This window comes from Hipposideros armiger, unplaced genomic scaffold (assembly GCF_001890085.2).
Source record: "Hipposideros armiger isolate ML-2016 unplaced genomic scaffold, ASM189008v1 scaffold_596, whole genome shotgun sequence".
Lineage (NCBI taxonomy): Eukaryota > Metazoa > Chordata > Mammalia > Chiroptera > Hipposideridae > Hipposideros > Hipposideros armiger.
Window position 1 is genome coordinate 557,433 of NW_017731946.1, and position 24,395 is coordinate 581,827.

At 38.8% G+C, this 24,395-nt stretch overlaps 1 protein-coding gene across 3 annotated transcripts in view; it reads left to right on the plus strand.

Annotated features, from left to right (window-relative positions):
- Positions 1–24,395, plus strand: part of TEC (tec protein tyrosine kinase) — a 148,526-nt gene that overhangs the window by 12,242 nt on the left and 111,889 nt on the right. The window contains exon 1 of one of the 3 annotated variants that reach the window (XM_019624607.1): positions 1,510–1,638. The exons of the other annotated variants lie outside the window; for them this stretch is intronic. The gene's annotated coding sequence lies outside the window, so the exon portion shown is untranslated. Of the gene's footprint in view, positions 1–1,509; positions 1,639–24,395 lie in introns of those variants that run through there. 3 annotated transcript variants of the gene reach the window in all.

A 24,395-nucleotide genomic window follows, 5' to 3' on the forward strand; every position in this document is an offset into this window, starting at 1 on the left:
AATACAATGCAATGCAATACACTATCTTATGCAGTGCAGTGAATAAAGTGAAATGTAGTCCTACCAAACAATAAAAGTTGTGGTTAATGCAAAAATATTTCATACTGCTTCAGTTTTAAATTTTATGTTAAAATTAATTAAAATTAAATAAGATAAAAAAATTTAGTTCCTCAGTTGCACTAGTTTCATTTCAAGTGTTCGATAGTTACGTGTGGTGAGTGGCTACCATATTGAATGGCTCAGCTCTATACCAAAATTTATTCTCTGTTTCCAAAGGCCCAGGGACTCCCAGATACTCCATCCCCACTCCTAACTCCTTTTAGCCCCCATCTCATCTTCCCTGCCTATGCCCAGGGCTACCATGTACAGTTGTGTAGGTTATATACTGCAAAACTCTGGGATGTAATTCATATTGTAGATCTAGTAGATTTGCTTGCTTACTATGATAGATTTTTTGAAGATAGAAGTAAAGTTTTTAAAAGAAGAAATACTTTTTCCTAATTCATGCAAAGGCATTGTTTTTTGGGTGGTGGTGGTGGTGGTAATGGTAGCCCTTCTGTTCCTTCCTAGCATTCCAACAGCTGGGCCCAAGCATTGTTCTGTTGTACACTCAGCACTTTCCAGTGCCCACAGCCTATGGTTGAAAGTAATGAAGCAACATCCGTCAACCTCTCCCTCCCTTCGAGATAATGTCACAAAGCCATAGTCACTCTTCATGGTAGTTGACCTTGGAGCAGTTTGTCTTATTCATAATTGTATCCTCAGTTCCTGGCACACAACAGTTGCTCAATACATTTACTGATTTGAATTGTTATCTCAACGTTCACTCAGGCCCTTGTATTGTATCCTCAGTTGCCCTTAATGAAATTTGATCCAGGGCTGATTTATCCCAAGCGCTGACATGGGTCTCTTTCAATGAGTCACAGCTCACCCTTCATGTGGCACCCTTGTTCTAAATAAAAATAGTCATTGTTGTTATTACTAATAGCTACCATTTATTGATCATTTTGTGTCAAGCATTGTCTTTAGCAATTTATGTGCATTATTTCATTTAATCTTTCAAACATCCCTAGGAGGTAGATACTATTATCCACATTTTATAAGGAGGAAACTGAGGCACTGAAAAATGAAGTAATTTACCTGAGGTCACACAGCTAATAAGTGTCAAAGTTGAAACATAAAACCAGTTCTGTCTGACTTCAAAGCCCTTCTGTACTTTAAATAGCAAGACTGGGCTTCTCTTTTGGTATCTGGAACCTGACTGGCAAGTGATCACACTGTAGTGGATTTATTATTTGTTTTTCCAAGTTTCCTTCCCTTGGGGAACTTCTCTGTCTCCAGTTCATGTGGTTTGGGTGGGGTATCCCCGAACCCTGGGATGGTCATATGACTCAGTTTTGGCCAATCAGAGAAGTGCTTCCACCTGACCAAGTGATTGGTTCTGAGGTTAGCACGTGACCCAGACTCGCTCAGTCAGGATTCTTTTCTGCTCCAGTTCAGGAAAGGAGGCATTCTTTTCCTCTGGGATTTTTATGCTGCTAAAATGGAGCACCCGGTGGCCATCTTTCCCTGCTCCATTGAGGAAGTTGTTTGAAGTAGGAGAGAAAGAACGAGGCTGGCATGCAGTGAGCAGTAGCGGTGAGTGGTGGTGAGAACACAGCATCCTTCGAACCCCAGGACTCAGATGTGCCTGAAGTGTTCCAGGACTTCTTGGACCTGTGAGCCAATACATTCCTTTGGTGGTTGTTGCCTGCTTTAATCTAGTTATTTGCAATTGAAAGAGCCTGCCTAATAGAGTTTTCAGAAGATGACTGTTTTTGTCTTGGATTCCCCCATTGCCATTCCGCCTACCTTTGCATGAGCCCACTCCTTCTTGGGCCTTGGTGCGTGCCTCCCTGCACTGTGCCTGGAGGCCTTGGATCCGTGTAAGCTCTGTTCTTGTTCAGCTTGCTTCTTCTCTTTTAGGTAGGTGTGTGAGCGCTGCCCTAGTGAAATGAGATACCGCACCCAACCCCTCCTCACCACTCCCTCCACCCTCATCCCCATGGCACAGCCCACACACAAGATTGAGGATTGGGCTATGAGCATTAGAGAAATCTGTTCTTCATAGACATTAGAAAAATTACTCATTAACCTACTTTGAAATGCTGATTGAAAAATGTTGAACAGCTAACTCATCTGGCCCCTGACACCATCTGGGATGTCAGCCAGCTTTGGCCAAGGCTTTGCTTCTTACCCCCAGTTTCCTTGGCTCCCAGCCTTTCTGATCAGCTGTCTTCTTATGTACTCTCCACTCTCCTATGATTCTGAACTTCCTTCCTTCTGCTGGCTTCCTTCCAAATCTTTCCGGGGGCCCTCTGAGGGCATGGTTCCATTGTGAATCAACTCGCCCACACCTCCAGGCTCCTAACAGAATGAGAATACTCCCGTCTGTGCAGCTGTCTCTGCGATGGCCTTCTCCTGGCTTCCCTGTGCTGCTTGCAGTTCATGTAAAACCCTTTCTCCTTTAGAGTTCAAGCCATTCTTGCAAATACCCCCCTGTTCTCTTCTTTTGCCACCATCCTCTTGGTCATTGTCCCTTATAGACTCACCTGGTTCCCGGTTTTCTCTCCCAACTCTGCCATTTCTGTATTCATATATACAGCTAACTTTATATGTCTGTGATACGTTGTGCAATTGCCTGGGGGTTGTTAAAGAGAGTAGTTAATTGTGGCAGGAGTGGAAAATAAGGGCTAGTTCATAAAAGAGATTACCTGTGATCATGACCTTAAAAAATGAATAGCCTTTCAAACAGGCCGAGAGGGCCACTCACGCAAAGGCACGGGGATAGGAAAATGCCTGTGTGTTTACCTGCTTGAGCCCTTGGAAGTAAGTGGCAGGAGGAAAGAGGGACCCCAGATGGGATTTGACATGATTGTGTTTACTTAACCTTAAGGAATGACCCGAAGGAGGGTAAAATGTGGAGAATGCAAAAGAAAGAACAGCCTTTATTATAAATGGGAGAAGAAGCACTTTGGAAAGTACCTCAGAGGTGGGATGATATTGTAAATGACAAGATCGTAACTTTGTTGGGTTGATCGTTAGTAAAAAGATGAGGGGAGTAATTAAAGCAGTTTAAGAAAGTTTATAATAAGACTAGGGATGTTGAGAGAAGGGATAGTGGAAGAAGAGGTGGAAGGATTTGCAGAGCAGACTGGTTATGAGGGAGAAGGGAGCAGAGTAGAAAAACCAGGCAAGACACCTGCTACTTAGGAGTTAGGAGAGACTGAGGCCCTGCCTGATGATGGCTGATTTGAAGGTGTAGGATGCTGGGACAAAACAGCTGCATACTAGATAAAAATAAATTAGTTGGCCTTTTAATTACATTATGTATAAAGAGTAAGATAACTTTATTTCATGATGATAAAAATGACTTAAATTATGTAAGCTGAAGATGTTTCTCAAACTGTTTTATAGAATACTACATCTCTGGGCAATGTTAATTAGGTTCAAGAGAAATAGAAAGAGTTCTATGATCAAATAGGGTTGGGAAATTCTGCATTCTGTATGATTCACAGAGTCTTCACGTCTTAAAGGCTCTGAGACACGCACACTAGAAACCAGTTTGACATTGTTTAACCCAGCTTTTCCCAAATATATCTGTTTATTCATTCATCAAGCATGTGGTAAGCACATACCATGATAGTATGTTTTTGGTACTGTGCTGGCCACTGGTCCTACAGTAGAGAATAAAATCAACCAGTGTCTCTGCCTTTATGAAATTATAGTCTGGTATAACCTGACAGGTTTTGAGAAACACAATTTGAGAAGCCTTGAGTTAAGGTGTTTAGATATTCCTATTTGTGCTCTGGAATTGAATGGAGTGATTGTCAGCCTACCTGTCACTCTGTCTTCATGTCTCTATGTTATACCAGTACCTCCACCTCTTTGCAGAATGTTTCTTGTACCTCCTGCCTTGGGCATAGACAGAGCTGATAACAAGGTAACTTTCAGGCCTGGGAAGTTGGTGACTTGCCCAAGGTCACCCCACTAGTTAATGGCAGAACCAGAGCCAGAACCCCAGCTTATTTGGCTCTGGATCCTATGCTCATTCCACTCTTGGTGAGAAGGGACAATTTAAAATGCCTGAAAACGGAAAACAAAAATTAGGTAGATTCAACAGCTTGAGTAAGATACTGTGGATTATGCCAATTTAATAAAACATAGCCAGGTTGACTTAGGTATCGCCACCACCACCATTGTCATTATTAATGTTGAGTAATTACTATGATCCATGTTGAGTAATTACTATGATCCATGCTAAGCACCTTATATATATTGTCTTACTTAATTTTTACAACAACTCTATGAAGTAGTAATTATTATCCCTGCTTATAGATGAGAAGGCAAGCTCAGAGAGATGTGTAGCAATGTCTGTGTTTACACAGCTAGGAATGAGCAGAGCCAAGCTTTCATTCTAGGCTGTCTTTAGAGTCCAAACTCTTAACTTCATTTTATAGAAATAGTTACTCTAGTTCAAGACTTCCCTCTCAGAATCAGTCTGTCTTTTTACCCTTGCCATTTTAACTTGCCTAGCTCCTTCTCCTTTGAAAAAACCTGATCTTAGAAAGGTTCTGATCATTCATTTATTCTATATATCAGGTAATCATTCTTCAGATATTTAATAAGTATCTACTATGTGAAGAACTTTTAGGAGCTGAGGATCCAGGAGTGAATACACAGACTAGGTTCCTACTCATGTGGAATTTACACTCAGTAGAGAGAGCACATGAAAAAAAAAGAGAAAGAAATGTCACATAATGATAAATGTCATGTAAAGAATTAAAATATGGATCTGACAGTAACTGGTCATCTATTTTAGGTTGGGTAGTCAACAGAAGGCCTTTTTTGCTACAGTGGCATTTAAGCTGAAATTTGAGTTATAAGAAGATGTTGGCTAGAGAGACAAGGTGGAATTAATGATTTTCTAGGTAGAGGGAACATCATGTGCAATGACCCCACCATGAATTTGCTGTTGGAAGAATAGGAAGAAGGCTGGTATGGTTGAATCATAGTGGGCCAGTGGGAGAGTGGTACTAGATGTGGTTGGATAAGTAGGTGGTATGCTAGGTTAAGGAGATTGGGTTTTTAGTCTGAGTGCAGGTTTAAGCAGGACTGAGAATGTGAACTCATTTATGTTCTGAAAAGTTTGTGTTGATTGATGAATGGAGAAAGGACTATAAGAAGATAAGGAAGGAAGTAATGAGATGTATTAGGAGGATATTGCAATAGTCCTGACAAGGGGTGATGGTGGCTGTCTCAGTTAATTGCCCCAGTAATGCCGTGTAACAAACATCCCCATAAACTCAGTGGTGTATAGGAATACGGATTTATTTTTGCTCATTGGTCAATAGGATGGCTGGGTAGTTCTGAACTGGGCTAGGCTCAGGTGATCTTGACTGGTCTAGTCCATGTGTCTGTAATCAACTATGGGTCAGGTAGACAGCTCTGTGATGTCGCCTGGGTTCCCTGATGTGTTTGGGAGGGCCAGCTGGCTGTCACCTGTCTAGGATGGCCTTAGCTGAGATGGCTGGGACAACTCTGCTCTCCTCTGTGTTTGTTTATGTTACATCCCTTTAGCAGGTTAGCCTGGGTTTGTTCTCAGGCTTGTCCATTCATATTCTCTCAAAGAAGCAACAGAAGAAGTAGAAATGAGCAAGCAATTTTTAAGCCTTAGCTTGTGTCAAGTTTGCTACTGTCCAACTGGTCAAAACAAATCACATGGGTACATGCACAGTTAGTGTGGGAGGGCATTGCCAAAGGGCAGGGATACATAGAGGTGTGAAAAGATACAGGAGGTATGAAAACTCAGGGCCATTAGTTTAGTCTGTCTATTGCACTAATGGGAGAAGAGTGAAGTAGAGACTTGAATATTCAGGTTTGGAATATTTTGGAGGTACCGTCCAAAGAACATGCTGATGGATTAGATTTGAGGTATGAGAGAGAGAAGTGAATCAAAGATAACTCTTAGATTTTGGACTGAGCAGTTGGGGACATAGTGAGGCCATTTGCCCACATGGCAAAGACTAGGTAAAGAGCAAGTTTTGGGGGAGTATCTAGAGTTCTGTTTCTGCCATGTTATGTTTGAGATACCTGCTATTAGGTTGTCGGAAAAGTCATGACGCATGTTTGTGACAGATGGCACTAGTTCATTTTTGGAAGTACTAGAGTCACTCACATCTATGTTATTGCTATGTTATTTGACAGCTGACAGTTCTAACTTCGTTCTAAAAAAAAAATTGAGCGATTTGGTTCAGGTTTGGAGACTTTACAATAAGCTGCAGATGGAAGACCAAACTGTGCATTTTTGCCATGTTTTACTGTTTTACTTCCAAAAAGGGAAGAACACGTGTCAAGCTTATGAACAGTTGCATAAAGTTTATGGTGACAATGCTCTACAAGAATGTCAGTGCCAACGATGGTTCACAAAATTCCAAGCTGGTGATTTTGATCTCAAGAATGCTTCTTGGCCAGGGAGGCCCACCAAGGTTGATAATGACAAAATAAAGGCATTGATTGAGCCAAACCCATGTTACATTACACGAGAGAGTGTAGAAACATTGAACATCCATCATTCAAGCATTCATGACTACCTGAAGAAGCTGGGATACGTAAGCAAGCTTGATATTTGGGTTCTGCATGAACTCAAAGAAGTTCATTTGATGGCACATATAAACATCTGCAGTATGCTCATTAAACGTGAGGAAAACAATCCTTTTTTGAAAGCGACTGATAACTGGTGATAAGAAGTGGATTGTTTACAACAATGTGGTGCACGAACGGTCTTGGTCCCAATGTGATAATTCGCTTCAAACGACATCGAAAGCAGACATTAATCAGAGGAAGGTTATGCTCTCAGTGTGGTGGGATTTTAAAGATGTTGTGTTTTTCGAGCTCTTATCAAGGAACCAAACAATGAATTCGAATGTGTACTGTTGGCAATTGGACAGTTTGAATGAATCCATTATCCAGAAATGTACAGAGCTTGATAATTGTAAAGGAGTTGTGTTCCATCGCGACAACGCGAGACCACACACAAGTTTGATCACCTGTCAAAAATGATTGGATATGTACCTGTCAAAAATGATTGGATGTGTTGCCACATCCACCATACTCACCTGACCTTGTGCTGTCAGACTTCCACTTGTTTCGTTCTCATTAAAACTCCTTGTGTGGGGCCGGCCGAGTGGCGCGATGGTTAAGAACTGGCTTGGGATGCCAGAGGGCCCCGGTTCGGATCCCACATATGAGGGCCAGTGACACTGCCCTCCACAGCTAAGATGCTGAACAACAGCTCAACCTGGAGCTAGGCTGCCGTGAGTCGCCGGCGACGGCGTAGGCTGCAGCCCCTGTGGCAGTGGGTTGCCATGGTCTACTGTGTGTAGCTAGCAGCCAGCGTGAGCGGCCAGCAGCCGCAGTGAGCTGCCGTCCAGAAGCCGGTGACTGATCTGCCTCGCCCGGGAAGAGCGCAATGATGGTGCCAACTTGGGCCAGTGAAGCAACGTCCTCCACAACTAGACTGAAGAACAAAAGGACAGCAACTTGTCTGTTCCCCTTCTCCCAATTCCCCAGCACTGTTCCCATCCCCCAATTCCCCGATAAAAATCTTAAAAACAAAACAAAACAAAACAAAAACTCCTTGTGTGGTATAACGTTCAATTCAGATGAGGCTGTAAATGAGCACCTTGTTCAGTTTTTCGCAAATAAAGGCAGGTCCTTCTATGAATGAGGAATTATGAAGCTCACTGAAAGATGGCAAAAGGTTATTGAACAAAACGAGCAGTATATCATTGATTGATCTTTGTTCTTTATATAAATAAATGACCTTTGAAAAACATAGACAAAATACGTCATGACTTTTCCGACAACTCAATAGATACTCAAATAAAGATGTTAGGTTTGTGGTTGGATATATAAATCTCAGGTTCTTGGAGACAGGGCTGAAAGTATAGATTTTGGAGTTATCAACATATAGGTGGTATTTCAAGACATGGAAGTGGATGTGGCCACCCCTGAGAAGAATGTATAGATGAAGAAGCAAAGCAAGCCAAGGATAGAGCCCTGGTGCACACCAGTGTTTAAAAGTAAGGCAGAAAAACAGAAGCCAGCAAAAGAGACTGAGACAATTCAAGCTCTGAGATCAGAGAAAAATCCAGGAAACTTTGGTGTCACAGGGAACCAGGAGAAACTATGCATTTCGAGGAGAGAATGGTCAGCTGTGTTAAACACTGCTGGGAAGTCAAGTGGTATAAGAACTGAGAAGTGACTACTGGATTTGGCAACAAGGAGGTCCTTGGTGACTTCAACAAATGCAGTCTTAGTGGAATGATGGAGATAGTACTCCAGCTAGAGTGGTTGGAGGAAAGCACATGATGAGAAGTAGAGACAGCAACCCTAATTTCATCTTTCAAGAATTTGTGCCATAAAGGGACTCAGAAGTGATGGGATAGTCATAGGTGAATGTGGGTCAAGGGAATGGCTTATGTTTGGGAAAGTAAGTGATGCTACTGTGGCAAAGGGAATGATGACCAGTAGAGAGGGATCAGGTGCATCGAAGAGAGGGGGAATCTGTAGGCCACAAAGATTTGAGATGGCATGAGAGGATGGGATTGAGAATTTATTGTAGAATAACCTTTAGTCTGAATGTAACCTACTTCAGAGGTGTTTGCATTCTATATTTATTTCTAATTTTGGAATGAAAGGGTATATCCACTATTAGAACAGTTTCAAGCCATCAGCCACGGTAGGGATGTGTATGAATTCTGTTGTCACCCTGGCAGGTTGAGTGCCTCTATATTAAGCTCACTCAGCTACTCTTGTGGAAAAGAGACCTCTTTGGAATTATTCTGCTCTGTGGGTGGTGCTCAGGGTGTCTTGTGATGATGGTGAAACTGGTAAATTCAGTTTCTTAGATTTTGGTATAGGTAGCAAGTTGGGCAGGTCCTAAGAAGGGAATATGAACTCATGTGCCAATGTGCCACTTCCTTGCCCAGGTTCTTAATACCAGTATGACTTGATATTTTGATCAATATAAAGAACCACTTGCACCCAGCAATGCAGGTATTACCATTTTTGCATAGACTAGCATAGTCTTGCATAGACTTTAGGGTGATTGGCTCATGCAGTTGATTAGATCCTAGACAAGATATACATTCTGGAATTCCAGCTGAGTGATAGAAGTTTTGCTTTTTAATTCAGTGTAACTTCAATTTTAAAGAGTAGTATAAAACAAATGTATTAAATAAATGGTAATTTAAAATGCAATTTGTGTAAGTTCAAGTGTACATTTGGTGGTATTTAAGCAAGTATTTTCGTCAGCCCTCCTGGGGTATGTGTTCTGTGTGTGCTGGGTGAGGATGGTGGTGTGAAAAATGCAGTGCCCTGTCTTAGAGTGTCTTAACCAGCCTTGGAAGATTTTTGTTCAGTTGCTTTGAATTTGCTTTGCCATTTCACTCCTTTCAAATGTCAGTGTCTACTTGTGCAATTCACATTGTCAACTGAGAACCACACCTGTCACCAGTTCGGCCTTGCAGAGCTTTCTGATTTGACTGACATAATACAGAAGAGGACACTTGCCAGGGCCTTAGTAATTCTTATACAGCAATCTGAGGAGTGTTAGCCCAATGTTAGCAGAAATATCATGAAGTCATGTAGTAGGGTTTAAATCAGATGAAGTTGGAATCTCAAAATATAAATGCTTCTAGTGTGAAGCTGTAGATCTTTGGGACTCTTGGTGTTTTCTGTTACATTGAGTCATTCAGGATGGTACATCTGAAAATACTTGGCCTATAAGAAAGGTACATACTAGCCTTTAAAAATTTTTTATAGCAAGTGTTTATATTAAATTATTAACAGTATATTATATTATTAGCATATTGTATTATTAACATAATATTTACATTTATGTCACATATTGGAGAATAAATCTTAAACTGAATTTCATTCAGCTTTTTCTTAAAGTGAGCTTAAGATAATATGTAACAGATATAGACCAAGGATAATATTACTTATGCTTTCTACAAGGCTTTTTTTGCTAAGCTATTATCAAGTGTTAATAAAAGAAATAACCAGGTGAGGAATGTTTTTATATTATCTCCCCAAACCTCTATTGAAGATGTTTCATTATCCTTTAAGATCCCACAAAATAGTTTCTCCTTGGAATTTAATGACAGGGAAAGTTTTCCTTTTGGTATGTACCTTATCATAAGAAATTATTATTCTATGAGGCATGTGTTATCCTTTGTTCCCTAGATTTTGAGAAGCTCCAAATATAATGCACAATTGCTATAAATGTTCTGGTTATCAGTAAATAGTAGAATTGTAGCATATATGCATTTGATTTAGAGGAATTCAGTTCTATGGGTCAACAAAGAAAAGGGAAAGAAACAGCAATTTATAGGGCGTGAGTGATTCTGTTCACCACGCCATTCCATGAGCATGTGCCCCAGGGGGTGTGTGCACTGGGAGACATATGAACCTACTGCTTCCTTGGCTGTCTTAGTTTGCAGAGGTTTTCTTTTGAGCATCTCACAGTGCTAAATGTGATTTTAGTGATTAAGGATAAGTACTTCTTCACAGAAACTGTCTCCTAAGTCTAAGCCAACTACTTTATCTAATGCTAAACCAAAAAATCAATAATCAATTTTTTTCTGTGCTAGGTTGTCTGCAAAATGCTCCCATAATTCTCCTCCTTATATCTACTCCACCAGGAGTAGTCACCTCCCATACTGACTCTAGGCTTGACCATGTGACTTGCTTTGCCCAATGACACAACAGCCAAGGTAAAGCATTTAGAGACGTGAAATATGTTGTGTTATTGGGGCTTGTTCTCCTTTACTGCTCTTCTCAGGAACCCTGAAAACTCTATGAATAAACCCAAGTTGTTCTGTTTAGGAGCCCACGTGGAAGGTGTCCTGGCTGAGAGCCTGTAAGTGACAGAAATGGGAGTGAGGCCACCCTAGATACAGGCTAGAATTACCCACCCAGTCTACAGAATTGTGAGAACTAATAAATTTTTACTGGGTTAATGCTACTAATTATATAGAGGAGGGGTTTTTTGGTGGTTGTTGCTGTCTTCAAAGCTAACTGATATAACTTCCAGTGCTAGTGGACATTTTTGCTGTTGCTGTGTTGGACTTATCCAGAGTCAGTGTCCAGTGTCAGCCATGTCTCCTGTGGAATATTCAAGGCTAATTTTGGCTATATTCCAGTTTTGCGTATGTGATGATGTGAGAACCAACCTCTACATAAGCTTTGGTTCTACTCTGTTTTTTTTCTGCCTTTTGTTTCCTGATATCTCTTTTTACTTTAAATCCTCATCTGTATATTTTTATATGCTGTACATATATTTTTTCTTAAATTTATTTTATTGAGAATAAATTTAGGCAACATAAAATTCACCATTTGAATCATTTTAAAGAGTATAATCGAGTAGTTTTTAGTATATTTACAAAGTTGTGCAGCCATCTCCACTATCTAATTCCAGAAGATCTCTCTCACTCCAAAAAGAACCCCATGACCCCCAGTTCTCTCCTCATCGTAGTCAAACATTAATCTACTTTCCATTTCTATGGATTTATCTGTTCTGGACATTTTATATAGATGGAGTCAATACAACATGTGGCCTTTTGTGAATGGCCTCTTTTACTTAGTATAATGTTTTCATAGTTCATCTACATTGTACCATGTATTGGTACGTCATTCCTTTCTTATGGTGGAATAACGTTCCATTGTACAGATATATGCATCCATTCATCAGTTGATGGGCATTTGGGTTGTTTCCACTTTTTGGCTATTATGAGTAATATACCACTATGAGCGTTTGTGTACAAGTTTTTGTGTGAATATGTTTTTAGTTCTCTTGGGTATACACTTAGGAGTGGAAATGCTGAGTCATATGTTAACTCCATGCTTAACTTTTCAACAACTACCACGCTGTTTTTCACAGTGTTGTACCAGTTTACATACCCACCAGCAGTGGATGAGGATTCTGATTTCTCCACATTTTTGCTAATATTTCCTATGTTTCATTTTTTAAAATTATAGCCATTCTAGTGTATATGAAGTAGCATATCCTTGTGGTTTTGATTTATATTTTTTTAATAACTAATGATTTTGAGCATCTTTTCATGTTTAGTGCCCATTTGTACTCCTTCTTTGGAGAAATGTCTATTTAAGTCTTTTACCCATTTTTAAATTGTATGGGTTTTTTTTTTTTTTTAAATTGGGGAATTGGGGAGGGGGACCAGCCAAGCTGTTGTTCTTTAGTCTTTTTTTTTTTTTTTTTTTTTAAATTTTTAGATGAGCCATCCTGCCACCTGTTGGCAGCTCAGCAGCAGCTCAGCTCAGGTGTAGCATCACTGGCTCAAGTGGGAATCCAGCCGGCAACCCTGTTTCTCAGAGTGTGCACTCTTAAGCTAACTCTTTTTTTTTTTTTTTTAAAAGATTTTATTGGGGAATTGGGGAAGGGGAACAGCGTTGGGGAATCGGGGAAGGGGGAAAAGACAAGTTGCTGTACTTTTGTTCTTCAGTCTAGTTGTGGAGGACGTCGTTTCACTGGCTCATGTTGGTATTATCATTGTGCTTTTCCCGGGTGAGGCAGTTGCTGGCTGGCCATTGGATGGACACTCATGGTGGCTCATGGCAGCTCATGAAAGCGCACGCCAGCTGTTGGCCGCTCATGCTTGGCTGCCAGCCACTCACAGTAGCTCATGGCAGCCCACTGCTGCCCCACTGCAGCCTCACTGCAGCCTACACTGTTGCCGGTGACTCACGGCAGCCCAGCTCCAGGTCAAGCTGTTGTTCACCATCTTAGCTGTAGAGGGTGCAGTGTCACTGGCCCTCATGTGGGATCTGAACCTGGGTCCTGCTGCTCAGAGCTGGCATCCCAAGCCAACTCTTAACAATGCGCCACTTGGCCGTCCCTTAAGCTAACTCTTAACCAACTGAGCCACTCGGCCAGCCATGTTTTTTTTTTATTCAGTTATAAATGTTCTTTATACCTATATTCTGGATACTATACCCTTATCAGATATATCACTTGCAAATATTTTCTCCCATTCTGTTGGTTGTCTTTTTACTTTTTTCGTAGTGTCCTTTGACATACAAAAGTTTTTACATTGATGAAATCTGATTTATCTATTTTTCTTTTGTTGCTTATGCTCTTAATGTCATATTTAAGAAACTGTTAGCTTATTTAAGATCATGAAAATGTACAACTATGTTTCCTGTTTCCTTCTAAGAGTTTTATAATTTTAATTCTTACATTAAGTCTTTGATATGTTTTGTGATCATTTTTGTATATGGTGTAAAGTAAAGGTCCAAATTTATTCATATCCAGTTGTCCCAGCACCATTTGTTGAAAAGAATATTCTTTCCTCATTGAATGATCTTGGCAGCCTTGTCAAAAATCAACTGACCATAGATGTATAGGTTTATTTCTGGAAACTCAATTCTGTATTGTTGCTGTATACATCTGTTCTATTGTAATACCTGACTGTTTGGATTACTTTAATATTGTAGTAAGTTTTGAAATTGGGAGTGTCACTCCTCCAACTTTGTTTTTCTTTTTTTCCCAAGATTAATTTTACTATGCAGCATCACTGTATGAGTTTTTGGATCAACTTGCCCATTTCTGTTTGTTCTATAACAAAGGTCAAAATGAATGCTTACATGAATGTATGAAACTATTCTGTGGACTAATTGGCTCATTAACTGAAGAAATGATGAGTGAAGAAGAGGAAACATTTAAGGAAAGGAAGAAGGTTGACAGGGATTAGAGATGAATGAAATGAGAATGGGATGGTCAAGAATGATATATGTCCCAGTTATCTATTACTATGTAACAAACCACCCTAAACTTAAAGGCACACAACAACCACCATTTCATCACACTTATGGATTCTGTAAATTAGGAATTGGATGGCGCAAAATGTCTATTCCACAATATCTGTGCCCTTATCTTGAAAATCTTGATAGCTAGGGGTTACTCAGACAAATTGGGGCTGGAATCATCTGAAAGTTCTCTCCCTCATGAGTCTGATTCCTTGGCTGGGATGATTTGAAGGCTTGGCTCAGCTGGAATTCTGCACCAGAACACTTAGATGTGGCTTCTCCATTTGAGGGAAGCTTCTCTCAGTATGGTAGCAGGGTTCTAAGAGGGACTGTTAAAAGAGTGAGAGTCCATAATAACTAGGCAGGAGCTAGTTGGCCTTTTATGACCTAATCGCAGATATCACATTGTATCCCTTTTGCTGTACTGTATTAGTCAAAGAAGTCAAAAGCCCCCTCAGATTCAAGGGGAGGAGACTTAGACCCTGACTCTTAATGGTGGAGTCAATGAATTTGCGTCTTTTTTAAAAAGCAGGAGCATTACATATGATAAATGTGTCATATATGACAATGATGGGTAGAAATAAAGAACAGGAAAGTACATTATCAAAATGTACTTCATTAGAGATAGGACGTATGGAAAACGTCACTGGACATTTTCCAAACGGTAGTTAGATAGTGGCTTATATCCATGACATATTTTTAATGTAGTTTATAATTTTTATTTATTACAAGTGATGTATGAGATTGTTTTCTATGGAATTAGTATTTTTATCAGTTTACTTTTTTTGTCTTAGAAATCAGGTATATAACAGCTGGCATTTCAGTTACGGAAGTTCTTTAATAACTGAACTGCACAAGTCTTAAAGTAAGAGTAACTATTTCTCTGGTCAAATTTGCCTTCTTGTTTTAGTATGCTCTGTAGATTCAGTTGTGATGCTCAACTTTGGTGATCTTTTTAATGATTCTTTGATAAAATGACTGCAATTTGAATATATGCCCTTCACTTGACTGGCCACTGTGGTTTGGTACTTTGTTAATCTGTGCAGAATTTTCATTTTATCATGGTGTAAACTTGAAAAGCAAACTTCCGCTTCCATGAAATTTGAACAGGGGGAAGTGAAAAAAAAAAAAAGGGAAGGAAGGAGTTACAACAAGGACAAATGTTGCATAGACTGTGGTTTTACTTTTGGTTGCTAGAGTCACATATTTCTGTTTGTCCAAAGAGATAGTATCGTGTTACATTCATTGTGTAGCTCAGTTGACTCAAGGAATCATTGGAAGAGCTCTCATGATGAGCTAGGTAGGGTGGCAGTAGCATCCTTGGGGAAGACATTATTATAAAGGAGAGCCCACTCACCTTTTTTCTACTTTTATTTGTCTGCCATGGTTCTTCCCCCCCCCCTCCCTTTTCCCTCTCCTTTGACCTTTTCCAGTTCTCTTTCTTACCAGTTCCAAAGTGTTGGGTGACAGGGACTTGGAAAACCATTTAAGGGAAAACCCTTAAACATATTTAAACATTTTTTTGTTATGGGAAACTTCAAGTCTAAACAAAAATAGGATAGTATAATGAACCCCTGTATCTATCACAGGGCTTCAGTAGTTATCAACTAAAGAACAGTTTTGTCTATACTCCCAAATACTCCTTACTGGATTATGAAGCAAATCACAGACATTATTTTTTCTCTAAATTTTTCAGTATGTAGCTGTAAAAGAAAGATAAGTACTCTTAATAATACATCACAATACTGTTATCACATTCCTCAAACTCCAACCTAACACTATCCTGATATAATCAAATCTTAGTATCATCAAACAAATCTTACCCCCAAAACTTAATATCATCATTATCCAGTTAGTAGTCAAGTTGCCACAATGTCTCTTACATTTCAACTAGTGGAGATGTCTCTTAAGACTTTTAAAATTTATTGAATCCTCTAGCCAAGGAGCACATATTGATATTTGATTATTTTATATATAATTTCCAAATTTCCTCATTCTCATGTTTGCTTCTTGTAAAAGGTGCTGAAAATCACTTTAACGATTTGTGAAACTTGTTATTATTGTTTCCCTCTGAAGTAGCAAGAAGCAGAAGGAGAAATATTTGTTTTATATCAGAAATTCTCACATCTGGGAAGAATTAGTGCCAGATTATTGCCACTTAAAGTGAATCCACTTAAATTTCATAGTAAGTAGTAAAAAAAAGAAAAAAGAAAAAGAAAAAGTCCAGTATGATTCAGACTATCCTGAAAGATAAAGTGAAAACATATTTATTTTATCTCATATATAGCACCACTTAGATTATACTTGCTAACTCTTAGAACAAAGAGTGAATCAAGCATTAATTGTTTTCTTCGAGATAATTTTGCTGATGAAAATGCGTGGTAAAGTTTTTACTTTCTTCACTTTACATTTGAATTTGTCAGCACAGGTCCAAAGAGGGCCATTTTTTCAAAAGTGTTAGAAAGCTCTCAGTTTTTGCCAGAGTGTATCTGTTAGGTATAATAAAGTTTAAACCATTATAACAAAGAACCATTGTATGTAATTTCACAAATAAGATAGAAGTGTATTTCTTTCTTACCATGTTGATTAGCTGTTCTAGGCCCATGGGGCAGCTCGGCTCCATAGACCAGGTTCAGGTTCCATTTTTTTCTGCCTCCTTTCCTTTGGGTGATGCCTGAAATGCATAAAGGAAGTTGAGTCTGCCATATGCACTTTCCAGCTGGTGGGAAGGTGGGAAATGCTGTAACTCCAGGGAAAGTAGCTTGTCTTTAAGTTGAAGATGATCCACATATCACTTCTGTACAGAGCCCTTGGCTTGTTAAGAAAAGAAACAACAGATTAAATGGAGTTACTTTTTTTAAAGCCATGTCACTGTACCAAAACTTAATAACTAGCCTAATTGCCGTTGCAGGCTCTCCCAGGAATGGAACCTCCTGATCAACACTGCTTGATAAGACCCCTGCTATTCCCTTAGGGAAGGTGTCCTTGCTTGAAATAATCCACTCTTTTAATTTCTTGGTCCTACACTTTTTTTTTTGCCGCAAAAACCTTCTATTTTGTACAAGCCATTCTGGCATCCTTCCAGTTGCTAGATGGGATGCTACTCAATTCATGAATCACTTAATAAAGCCAATTAGATCTCAAATGTACTCTCAGTTGAATTTTGTTCTTGAAAAGGCCTTAACTTAGATTGCCACATCTAATTGGAAAGAAGTCTGGGAAATATCATCTCTAGCTCATTATGTCCAGGAAGAAGGAGAGAATGGATTGGTGTGTGTGTGTGTGTGTGTGTGTGTGTGTGTGTGTGTGTGTGTGTGTGTGAAGGGTTAGGGTGGGGAAGGGAGCAAAAAGCAATGTTCCAGAGTGTACCTTAATATTTTAATTGTAATCATTCTGTATTCTGTTATGACACTTCTGTTATGGTATTTTATTTTTTACTAGCTGCCTAACTGCAAGATTCTCATTTGCCAGTGGCACTGAGTGTGATTGGAGCAATTTTCCAACATCACTCTTATTGACTTCTTGAAAACTCTCATCTTTTGATGATTTGAAATTTCATTTGCAATTGTATTGTTGACTGTTGCATCTCTCATTCAGTGAGAGAGAATGACCAGCAGAGCAGAACCTAGGAATGTGGAAGGGATATTTGATGGGGGCCTATGTGGTCACTTGATTAATAAATATTTTTATATTATGACAACTTTTACTGTAGCACCACTTAACTATGAGTCTCCTGTTTAGTAAATATATTTGTTGATTATTGGAAGTGTTGCATAAGGTTTCTTTTCTAAAACTTCTTTCTCCATCCATTAGTCTTTTTATCTCTTTTTTTTTTCTTCCATTTTCCAAATGGGGAGGTCCTCAAAACTAATCGCAGCCAAAGACCACAGGAAGGACCTGCAGTGTGTGACCCAGAGCTGACTTAAAGAGTACCTGTTACATTCGTGCATATACATGTATCATATAGACAATTAGAAACAATTCCCTTAGTGCAGCAATGCTCAGCCTATTTCTAGGTTCACTTCGCCCCCAGTCCAATTACCCCCCATGTCGTAGTGGACTGGGGTTGGAATGCATTACCAGAAGAGATGAGATAAGTCTGCTGGCCTTTGTAACTTTTGCCTTTTGTCCCAAGAAGTCTTCTTTTTAGATGGTACTGAATGATAAGGGTTTTACTAGATATCTTTATTTTTAATTTTATTGATATTAAATTGATATTGATATTGATGATAAATTTATTGATATTAAATCAGAATGCAATAGTTATACTTTTCACTCCTCACAAAGTGACAACCCCCCTCCCCCAATCCGCCACCCCACTCCTCCCACCCCACATCATACATATCTATTACAACTCCATTGACTCCTCTCCCCACACTGTATTCCACATCCCGTGACTATATGTATATTCAATTATAGTTGACATTCAATATTATACAGCATCAGCTTCAGGTGTACAGTGCAGTGGTCAAGCCTCTACACTGTCCATGAAGTGGTCTCCCTAACAAGACATGTAACCATCTGACACCCTACAAAATATTTACAACATTATTAATTCTATTCCCTGAACTGTCTTTCATATCCCTGTGGCAATATTGTAGTTACCTATTTATGCTGTCTAATCTCTTCCCCTTCTCCCTCATCCCCACCCACTCCCAACCAGCAACCATCAGTTTTTCCTCTGTATCTCTAAGACTATTTCTGTTTACTTTGCTTATTTATTCAGTTCTTTAGATTCCACATATAAGTGAGATCATATGGTATTTGTCTTTCAAATTTTCCATTTAGCATAATGTTCTCTAGGTCCATTCATATTGTTGCAAATGGTACGATTTCATTCTTCTTTATAGTTGAGTAATGCTCCATTGTATAAATGTACCACAGTTTCTTAATCCAGTCATCTACCGATGGGCATTTTGGTTGTTTTCAAGTCTTGGCTATTGTTAATAGCGCTGCAATAAATATAGGGTGTGCATATATTTTTTTGAGTTAGCATCTTGGGTTTCTCTGGAATACTAGATATCTTTGATGCTTGGATTCCTCACCAGTCCAGCTTCAATAGGTCAGCAGACAAGTACCCAAACCTTTGTAACCTACTACCTATCTACTGGCTGAAAGGAGAAATAGTTAAGACTTTTAAAATACAGGTCATCACTGGGTGCCTTTGTTTAAATAGATAAGAAAGGCTACAGTATTAACTTTCTTTTGAGAGCTAAAATATTGCCTAATTCTGGAATAGCTCCAATTCATGATGTTAAATGGGGAACCTAGAATAGATAGAAGGCAGCCTAGCATTTTTTGTTTTCTTTTGCATGTATTTCTGCTGTGTAATTCCCCTTTTACCAAAGGAAATTGGGGCTTGAGAGTATACATTGCAGAAGAGAGCATGGTTAGATTTGTTCTTATATAATCACTACCCATTTTAGGTATGTTTGAACTGAAATATGATCTACAGATACTGTTGGCAGGCACACAGCACTTGATTTCTGAGATAAATGTCAGCCTTGTGTTTATTCATGCTGGATTTCTTAGAATTGCAAACAGATGCTAACTTTGTCATAAATCTATGATGAGATGTGTAATAGGCAATGTGTTCTGATGTAGAAGTTCTGAAACCAAGGGCTTTAACTAAACTCTACTCATCTTAGGGCATTACCAAGTATTAGACTGAATTATATAATACTGCTGATTTTGTAGGTAAAATAGTCCTGGATATTGGCAATTTCGTGTGGCTCAACCTATTGCGATGAGAATTTCAACAACCTGAAATCACTCTGCTCCTTCCTGTAAGGAGTTCATCCTTTCCCTACCCTGGTAACTAGGCCATTTGTTCTTATTTACTCTACCCCTTACCATGCTATTATCATTTGGTAAGTTACAATCACTTTTGTTTTCATCTACCTCTGACTATCTTTCCTGGTTAGCACCTCTGTTCCCTTGATTAAAAATTAAAAATACCATGGAAGGTTAGCTAGACTAGCATGGAGAGCCCTAGTAGCTACTTACTAAAAAAAAAAAAAAAAATCATCCCCCTTCCCCCAGCAAAACCTTTCATGATGAAAAAGGTACTAAGCTCTTTTGGCTAAAATTGCCAGACCATGAAACTGAGGTGCCTTTAGTCTGGTACTCAGATTTGCAACACTGGGCAGAGAATGGAACTTCTTGGTGGTGTGGGTTTCTCATGGGTGAAACAGTGACAGTTTCCACTCTTCACTTCAGAATATTGGTGTTCAAAGACTAATGTGTTAAGTTTTTCAAACTTAAAAAAAATTTTAAAAAAAATTTTAAAAAATTGAGTATAAGTTACATACAACATTAAATTAGTTTCAGTTGTACAACATGATTTGAAATTTGTATTTATTGCAAAATGATCTCTGTAATTAGCCTAGTTAACATGAAGATTTACCTTCTTAGCAACTTTCTTTTTTAAATTAAATTAAATTTAATTTTTTAATTTTATTTTTTATTATTTTTAAATTTTCAATTACAGTTGACATTCAATATTATTATTATTATTATTTATTATTAGTTTTAGGTGTACAGAACAATGCAGTAGTTATCCTTTTCACCCCTCACAAAGTAACAACCCCCATCCCCCTATCCACTGCGCCCCCACCTCCGATATCATACTTATCTATTACAATTCCATTGACTTCATTCCCACACTCTACTCCACATCCTGTGACTATATGTATATATAATTATAGTTGACATACAATATTATTCAGCATGAGCTTTGGAAATACAGTGCGGTGGTCAGGCCTCTACACCGTCTATGAACTTTCTTAGCAACTTTCATTGTATGCAATACAGTAGTATAAACTATAGTCACCATGCTGTGCATTACATACCCAGAACTTATTTATTTCATTATTGGAAGTTGGTACCTTTTGATCCCTTTCATCCACTTTGCCCACCCCCCAACCCCTGCCTCTGGCAACCACCAGTTTATTCTCTGTATCTATGAGCTTTTTTTTTTTTTTCTCCACATATAAAGGTGATGTCATATGGTATTTGTCTTTCTCTGACTTATTTCACTCTGCATAATGCCCTTGAGGTCTATCTATGTTGTTGCAAATGGCAAGATTTCATTCTTTTTTATGGTAGAATGATATTCCATTGTGTATATTTATCACATCTTCTTTATCCATTCATCCATTGATGGATGCTTAGGTTGTTTCCGTATCTTGGCTATTGTAAATAATACTGCAATGAACATGGGGGTACATAAATCTTTTTGAGTTAGTGTTTTTGTTTCCTTCGGATAAATACCCAGAAATGGAATTGTTGGATCATGTAGTTCTATTTTCAAATTTTTTTTTGAGGAAGCTCCATGCAGTTTTCCATAGTGGCTGCACCAATTTACATTCCCACCAACAGTGCACAATGGTTTCCTTTTTTTCACATCCTTGCCAATACTTATTTCTTGTCTTTTTGATAATAGACATTCTGACAGGAGTGAGGTGGTATCTTATTGTGGTTTTGATTTGCATTTTCCTGATGATTAGTGATGTTGAGCATCTTTTCATGTACCAGTTGTCCAACTGTATGTCTTCTTTGGAAAAATATTTATTCAGATCTTCTGCCCATTTTTTAATTAATTTTTTTTTGTTATTTAGTTGTATGAGTATTTTAAAATATATTTTGGATATTAATAAAATTATATATCACATACATGATTTGCAAATATTTTCTCCCGTTCAGTAGGTTTTCTGTGCTGTGCAGAAGCTTTTTAGTTTGATGTAGTCCCACTTGTTTATTTTTGCTTTTGTTGCCTTTGTTTCTGGTGTCATATCTAAAAAAATTCATCTCTAAGACCAAGGTGAAGGAGCTTACCACCCATGTTTTCTTCTAGGAGCTGTATGATTTCAGGTCTCAACATTTAAGCCTTTAATCCATTTTGAGTTGATTTTTGTGTATGTTGTAAGATAGTGGTCTAATTTCATTCTTTTGCATGTGGCTGTCCAGTTTGCCCAACACCATTTATTGAAGAGGCTGTTCTTTCCCATGTATATTCTTGGTGGTTTTGTGGTAAATTAATTGACCATATATGTGTGAGTTTACTTCTGGGTTCTTTACTCTGTTCCATTGATCTATGTGTCTGTTTTTATGCCAACACCATAGTGTTTGTAATGTAGTTTGAAATCAGGGATTGTGATGCCTCCAGCCTTGTTCTTCTTTCTCAGATTTGCTTTGGCAGTTTGGGGTCTTTGTGGTCCCTACAAATTTCAGGATTGTTTGTTAAGGTTTCCCAACTTTTAACAGCCAGCAGCTAAGGTTAAGAGAATAGTAGTGTTGTGTTCAACTCCAATGAGATACAGAGAAAAGCGCTTAAGTTGAAGCTTTGAGTTTTATTTAAAGATATTTGTAACCATAGTTCATTCCTTTGTGATTCTTATTTCTGAATGGGTCAGCTATAATATTTGTGGTATGGACAATCGCTGGGAGGTTAAGCTGGAGTACTCTGAAACTGTGTTTTATTTTCATTTTTTTAAAAAAGATTTTATTGGGGAATCGGGGAAGGGGAACAGACAAGTTGCTGTCCTTTTGTTCTTCAGTCTAGTTGTGGTGGGCATCTCTTCACTGGACCGTGTTGGTATTATCATTGTGCTCTTCCCAGGTGAGGCAGTTGCTCGCCGACCATTGGACAGCAGCTCCTGAAAGTTCACGCCAGCTGCCGGCCAGCCCCACTGCAGCCTACGCGGTCACTGGTGCCTCACGGCAGCCCAGCTCCAGGTTGAGCTGTTGTTCACCATCTTAGCTGTAGAGGGCAGTGTCACTGACTCTCATGTGGGATCTGAACGGGGGCCCTGCTGCTCAGAGCTGGCGTCCCAAGCCAGCTCTTAACCAATGTGCCACTCGGCTGGCCCAATCTTCATTTTTTAATTTAGAACATCACACCTATTATTTTCTTCATTCTAAGAGAATATTTCCCTTCAGTTTTTGGCATTGAGCTGTTGGTGTGCCTCTTAGTGATGACTTGGAAGTCATAAATTATCTCGGTTGAAATCTCGAGATTGAATCCAATTGTTTTTAGCCGTTTCCCTAAATTAGGAGGCTGGAAGCGCCTGCCATGCTCTATCCTGCAGCCCTCCCCTTCCCTTCCACTACAGAGGCCACGTAGTGTAGTCATTACTGGTGCAGGCTCTGTGGTTAGACTGCCTGTATTAATAAAACCTGGCTCTTATTCTTACTGTGTGGTTTGTAAAATACAGATAGTAAAAGTACCTACCGTATTTGCCGGCGTATAAGACGATTTTTTGGCCCTGAAAAATATGCCTCCAAGTGGGGGGTCGTCTTATACGCCAGGTACACTTCAGATAGACTGCCCATAGTGCTTGCCCCGTGCCATAGTGGCCTCCCGATGCCCGCCCACTTCATTCCACATACCGTTCAGGCATTTGAATATAAATTAAAATGTTGAAATCAAATCTGATATTGTTTTACCTTTTATTTGGTGTGTGGAAGGTGTGCGGAAGAGGGCGTAGTCTTATACGGCGAGTATATAACAAACTCTGTATTTTGAGTGGAAATGTTAGGGGGTCGTCTTATACGCCCAGTCGTCTTATACGCCGGCAAATACGGTACTTGAGAACGCTTGTTGAGAGAATTAAACGATACATCTAAAGTGCTTAGTGCTTAGAACAGTGATAACATATAACAAAATAGTAAGAGCTTGATGATGGTAATTACAATTTTTATTATTTTTCTGTTATCAGTAGTAATTCTATAGGGATACTTCCGGATTCTACATGGTTGTTTATCCCTCTGGATTTCACTGATCTTATCAAAAGGTCATTGGATTGACCTTTCAGGATAATGTTGTTTACTTTTAGGGAAAGCTGCTCTCAGCCTTCCCCGCCCCTTTGGCCCACTTTTCATAGTACTTGGCAGGTGTGTGTTTCATACTTTGTAGTTTGAGGTTGAAGGCCATCTTTTGGAAGATGGGATTATTTTCCTCTGTTTTTCATGTTTTATAGTTTTACTAGACTTTTAGGGGCGGAGAGTAGAGAACATATACCTTTACACTGCCATCTTCCAATAATTTTCTGATTTTCAGAGATAACCATCTTTATTTTTTAAAAACATTTTAGTACTGTCAATTTCTAAGTAACACACTTATGTTGCGACTGTTTCTTTTTCAATTTGAGGTATGTTCTATTGACTTCCTACTAGCACTGTGGGGGATATAACTTTCTTTTACAACATACTCCCCCACCCACACACAAGCACATTTCCTGCTCTCAGTTGCCCCCAATATATTTATATTAATTGTAAAATTATTACTTATTGTTTACCTTATTATGATGTTTTAGGTGTTGTTTATAACCGAACTCTATACCATACTGTGATTATTTTTCTTTTTCTGTACAATTTTTTGTTTTCCCTGTAATTAATTGATTTATTTTATTTTATAAAGTTGACTAAGTTTTACTAATTTATTGTAAATTGTCTCACAATACCTTCAGGCTCATCTCCTGAAAGAACTCTTTCTAAGAAACTTTTTTTTTTAAAAGATTTTT